This window comes from Pleurodeles waltl, chromosome 9 (assembly GCF_031143425.1).
Source record: "Pleurodeles waltl isolate 20211129_DDA chromosome 9, aPleWal1.hap1.20221129, whole genome shotgun sequence".
Lineage (NCBI taxonomy): Eukaryota > Metazoa > Chordata > Amphibia > Caudata > Salamandridae > Pleurodeles > Pleurodeles waltl.
In genome coordinates, this window is record NC_090448.1 from 1,009,118,182 (window position 1) to 1,009,124,035 (window position 5,854).

Genomic DNA, 5,854 nt, shown 5'->3' on the forward strand with positions numbered 1-5,854 from the left:
GGAACATTGAAAATGGATGTCATATATTTTATTAACAAAATATACAGCTAGTTTTTCACAGTGAACACCAGAGATGACAATTGGGTAGGCAGAAAGTGGTTGTTTTATTAAGCCATTTAGCATCTTAAAGATTTCTTTGGTAGGATTAGAACTATTTTTAATAATTTCAGCAAAGTAGTTGGCTTTAGTTTTTGAAATCAGTTTATGAGAATCCTTAATAGCTGTCCTGTACAGAGCTTTCATGGAGGGGTCCTACGTCTTCCTCCAGGAATGCTCCAAAGTTTTACAATGCTTATTTGCTGCAGCAATCATTTAATTAAATCACAGGCAGTATGTTTCTTCCTATTAGACAACTGTCTAAAAGGAATTAACTTATCTAAAGATATATTGAGCCATGAGTGTATATTATTTTGTAGGCTGTCTCTGCGTTCAAGTCTAGCAGAGGACTATTTGATTGAATAAAATCACTGAATATTTCAAAATCTACTCATCTTGACCGAGCTGGAAGTTTTAGAGTGATTAGGTTGACAAGAACATCTGTGCACCGTGCTGCATGGAATTTTGTTGTAGTGATGATGTGTTCTGTGTTTTTTGTGATACCTTGTTTTTGTGCTCCAGGATTACAATACGATTTTGTCAGTTTGTGCTTGTGTTCTGTGCTGTTTTGACTCATTGAAAAATAATATGTTATATTTTGTGTTGTTATGCTGTTTTGTGTATAATATTGTGTTACATTATGTTGTTTACTTAGAAATGCCAACATATGCTGTTATATTCCAGGCAAAAGCAGCTCAAGCCTTCAAAGTTCTCATAACAAGCAACCATTGTCTAAAGTGATAAAGTAGTGCTGCTCCCGCTCTTCAGCTTCTTAAGACACCGTTCAGCCCAAACTGTGTCTTAACAGTGCTCACTTTATATGATTTAGTCCCGAGTGCTATTAACTGAGAACTATACCCTGCAGCATAACCAAAATGTCAGAAAACAGGAGAAATAGAAGCTCACTAATAACAACTTGTTTTTTATGCAGCACTCTATATGGCATTTCTTCAACTTAAAAGCAATGTAAATAACAGAGGGCCTGGTTACAACTTTGGTGGAGGGGGTTAATCCGTCCCAAGTGTGACGGATATCCCGCCCGCCGTATTACGATTCCATTATATCCTATGGAACTCGTAATAAGGTGGGCGGATATCCGTCACATTTGGGACAGATTAACCCCCTCCGCCAAAGTTGTAATCAGGCCCAGAGTTATTATCACTCAACTTTAGGGTACTCAATTTACCAGCCTCAGAAAGGTGTAAGACTATCAGAATTCCCAGGATTTGGACTACTGACCTTCAGATAGGCCATTAGTGTTCAATTCACTGACCCATCCTCTTGCCATATTACCCAAGTCCTAAGTGCTCTGCAGCTCAAGTAAAGTTTGCATGCTTGGTAGCCTAGGACATCAGTGACTGTGGGGCGTTCTTTACATTGAAGGTGTGAGCAGTGCAAGGTTGTATTTACATTTAACATTGAAATTAAAGTTATAGTGTAAGCAATGGGGAGGCCTTTTGGAAGCGTTTTTCTTATTGAGGGGCTTTTAACATTTATGGTAGAATGCAACAGTAAGAACATAAATGGAAGCAGGTTACAGAATACGATTTATGACAACAAAGCAGATATTAATGATACTTTGAATATTCCTTTTAATTTTTTTAAATATTTGCTTTACCCAGTGTCTTTCTATATCATTCTTTTCTTACTTTGGTAGCTATTAAACTGTACAAGGATATGTTGTGATGCATAACGCTGCAATTTTCATGGAAAAATTTAATTTACTTAGTAATCCATCTTTTTTATAGGCATGTAACCGATGGTCTTTTTCTCCTTCTCCCTTTACCTGTACTCCATGTCTGTCAATCTCGCTGCCTTGCGCCCTCTTTCCAGTCTTTCACAGTCTCACCTTCTCTGGTCTTGAAGCAGTTAGGTAACAGTTGTTGTAACACTCTAATGTTCAGGTTTTTGTATATGCTTCATTGTAGACTGGTTTGCCTGACAGCGTATTATGTGTGTGACTCTTGGATTGTCACCCATAAATGCGATGCAAACAAGACAAAGCAGGTGAGATATCCCAACGTCTGTCTGAGCCATGAAAATGTAGAGGACTTGTCATTCACAGATCAGAAACCTTGATGTCACTTCTGCAGCTTCAGAATTATCGCGAGGATGGGCGGGATGGAAAGGAGTGAAAGCAGAAATAGCAAGAGTAAACATGGCCACTAGGTGCCTGCGGCATTCATTCTTCCACCGCTGCTGCTTTATGTCCAGGCCGCGCCATTTAATTGAGTAAGTAAGTACTTTATTGTTCAGTTCATTGAAACGTACAATATTAGCAAGATAAAAACACAAATTAAAACATCAAACAATAAATATCATCATTCCATTTAAAACACACTGTCTTCCTTCCTATTAAATACCACTTTATTGGTCACTTAAACCTTCAATCCTAATATCTGAATATGTAGTGCAAGGAGTTTACACAAGACATAAGTCTCATGAAAATATTTTTTAAAATTTTATAAAATATTATACATTTGAATTTCACACAATTGTATTGCAAAGATGAACGCCCTATCGGCCAATTTGCGCCATAGCCTAATCCAGAGTAAAGTGCCTAGTGCTTAACCAATTTCAGGCTCTTGCAACTATCAAATATACAATAGAAGCCTACTAGTTGGGTCTGGTGCGTTGAACATCCTAGAATTTGCAAGGAATGTGTAATATGGTTCATATAAGATATAATGCAAATACAGTTTCACGGTATCCTAAAATACATTTCTGCATACTAAAAACTAATACAGTGAAAAAGTTAAAGTGCAATTTGTCATATCCTTAATTTCAAATCTACTTCCTAAACCTCTACTGTCATATATGTGGCCTTAATACATTTAATATAGGAAGGAAGTGCTTTGATGCTTAACTTTAATTTCCCCATAAAATAAAATCGAGTAAAGGAGTACTCATGAAGTGTCTCCAACAAATTACAAATGCCACAGATAAAATACCTTTTATAACTCAATCTTTGCTAGCTTTGACTCTACAATGCACATGAACTTAAAAAAAAATCCCACAGAACATCACATCTTCCCCTTGAAGCAAGCTATAACTGCTTGCCGGCATGTCCGTACAGTGTTCTTAATAAATCATTTTCCCAACAGCCTTTTCCATTTCAATATTAGTGCTGAACAGGTACAGACAATGAGGCAGATGTCTTCCTTTGGGTAATTACATAGGGGACATGAAGTTTCACCAGTGGTTCTTCTCCAGACAGAGGAATTAAGACATGTTTGAAAATCGCCTAATCGAAGATACAGCACATTAAGCTTGGCCTTTAGACCAAACAGATCCTCTAAGTATGTTTGAAATGTAAGGGCACCATATGAACCTATTACCATCCATGCATGAGATCTTTTGGACAACGCAGCTTTGTCCAGTAGAGATGAGACCTTTTTCTCAGAAGAATCTATGGCTTTATTAAATGCAGGTTGTGAAAGGGTTAAAGACCACAGCTCGTCAGCCTGATAGGTGGTTAGGGCCAAGTTAAAATAATCATATGCCATGCTGTTTCTGGGGTCACTTATGGCTTTTCACACAATGCAACATAAGGTAGGCCTTGGGTCTTTTTGTTATTCATGACAAAAATTTAAGAAAGAACCCAGGCTGCTTATGCTCTGCCTTCTAAGACCAAACTCTAAGCGAATTTGGTCAGTACAGGAAACACGAGGAAGATTAAATAGACGTTGATATGCCCCTATGATGTCATTACCAATAACCTTGTCCACTCTTCCTGTCAAAGCTTGTACGCCATACATTAGAGAAGGAACATGTTTAGCAACCAATACTCGCAGAAGTGACTGGGAGGACAGGCAGTTTAAGGAATTCTGTAGTGAACAGAAGGGAGCAGTGAGGGTGTTGTTTCTTCTTTCTATTGCTCTGCCCGGATTCATGAATGTACCTCTGGAATGAAAAATCACCACCAAGTACTCCTCCACCATTTTCAGAGCTGCCCCATCTATACAGAATATGTGCAAAAAAAGTCTTCTTCGTGTCACTAACATAGTTTTGTTTTATTAAGATTACTTCTTAAACCATGTTTCGCTGCATACTGGGCAGTTATATTGATTAAGTGCTGGAGGCTGACCTTAGTGTGGCTGATCAAGACAACGTTGTCTCCATACAACATATGTGAAACGCTAAAGCCAGCCACCACGGGAAAATGAGAGGTGACATATTTAAGGCCGTGGCCATCTTCGCAAGATACAAATTAAATAAAAACAGAGCCAATACGCAGTCTTGCTATAGACCATTTCTTGTTGGGATTTTTTTTAGAAACCATCGTACCCTTTCTCATCCTTACCCTTGTCCAAGTATCTGTGTACAATAACTGAATAGCCTTTAAGAGGAAAGGAGAAATTCCCCAACTTTGTAACTAAGACCACAGAATGTTCCACTGTACCGCATCAAAAACTGAATGAAAGTCCACATAACATAGATGTAAATTTAAAGAATGGAACCTTGCTTGTCAAATTAATATGGTCAACATCTGGGTGTTGGTGGATATGCCAATTCCCTTAATGAACCTATCTGATTCATTGGCACCAGTAAACTTTTGAAGGCCCAATCCAACAATTCAGCAAGAAGGCATGTTGTGAAGTATTTTGCCTCAACATCCATTAGTGCAATCAATCTGTAATTAGATGGTTGTGTTGTTTTTCGTGCTTTATAGATTGGAGCCAGAATAGAACCACACCAGATATCTGGGATTTCCTGGTTAGTAAGAACGTGATTGTATAAAGTGACCATCCATTTCCTGTATATACATTTTAATTGTTCTTTTGAATTAACTAACCAAGTTCCAACAAAGTTCCAATTATTCAATGTGATTGGTAGTAGACTTGTTCGCCAAGATGTTTTAGTTTCTTTTCAGACTCTGCCTACATGAATTTAATAATTTAGTGCATCTGTGAATAATGTACTTACTTACACGAGTCACCCTCTTTTATCTATTTGCAATTATTTGACAAATAATGAAGTACATCCTCAGATTAGAGTATGGCGGTGCTATGCAGAAGAATACCAATACATACTCTTAAAACAGTACAATAAAATAGGAGAAGGACTTCAGGGAATAGAAGAGAACAGGATGTAGATCAGGTCCTAGGGTCAATAGTGCATGAGAATGAAGAGTTTCTTTAAGTATGAAATAAGGTATTCTTTTTATCTCATCTTGAAAATGCTCAGTTAATGGTAGACGTGCAGTTTTGAATCACCAATCATCCTTCAAGCAATGGCCGGATAGAAGGAATTAATTAATTGATTGAATATTATCTCAGTTGTTATGGTTATTCATGGTTATTCATGTAGCATTTTGCCATTGGCTACTTTTGCCTGTCATAGCCATTCGGCTATGAGGTATTCTCTGATGTTGGCAACAGAAGCTCTCATTCCCAAATTGTGCTAGTTACAGTACCAGTTTTGCTCACTGCCTCAATGACTTCTTCACAAATTAGTATATATGTCCATTGCATTCAGACCATTAATTGAAATCTAAGGAAAGTATGAAAAGATTTGTAGATAGACTTTGTTGGACTGTGCCAGCGTAACTATTTTCCAGGGGCTCTAGTATAAGTATCTACACAAAACGTTTTGTTTCAGAATGTGTTCGTACATTTTAAACAATGTTTCTGTCACAGTATTCGAAAATTGAAATACTGGAATCGCTGTTTATGTGTGAAACATTTTATTTTCTTTATAATGCAAGGATGATAACATTACATTCTTCCTTTTACCACAAATCTTTCTTCTTCTTCTT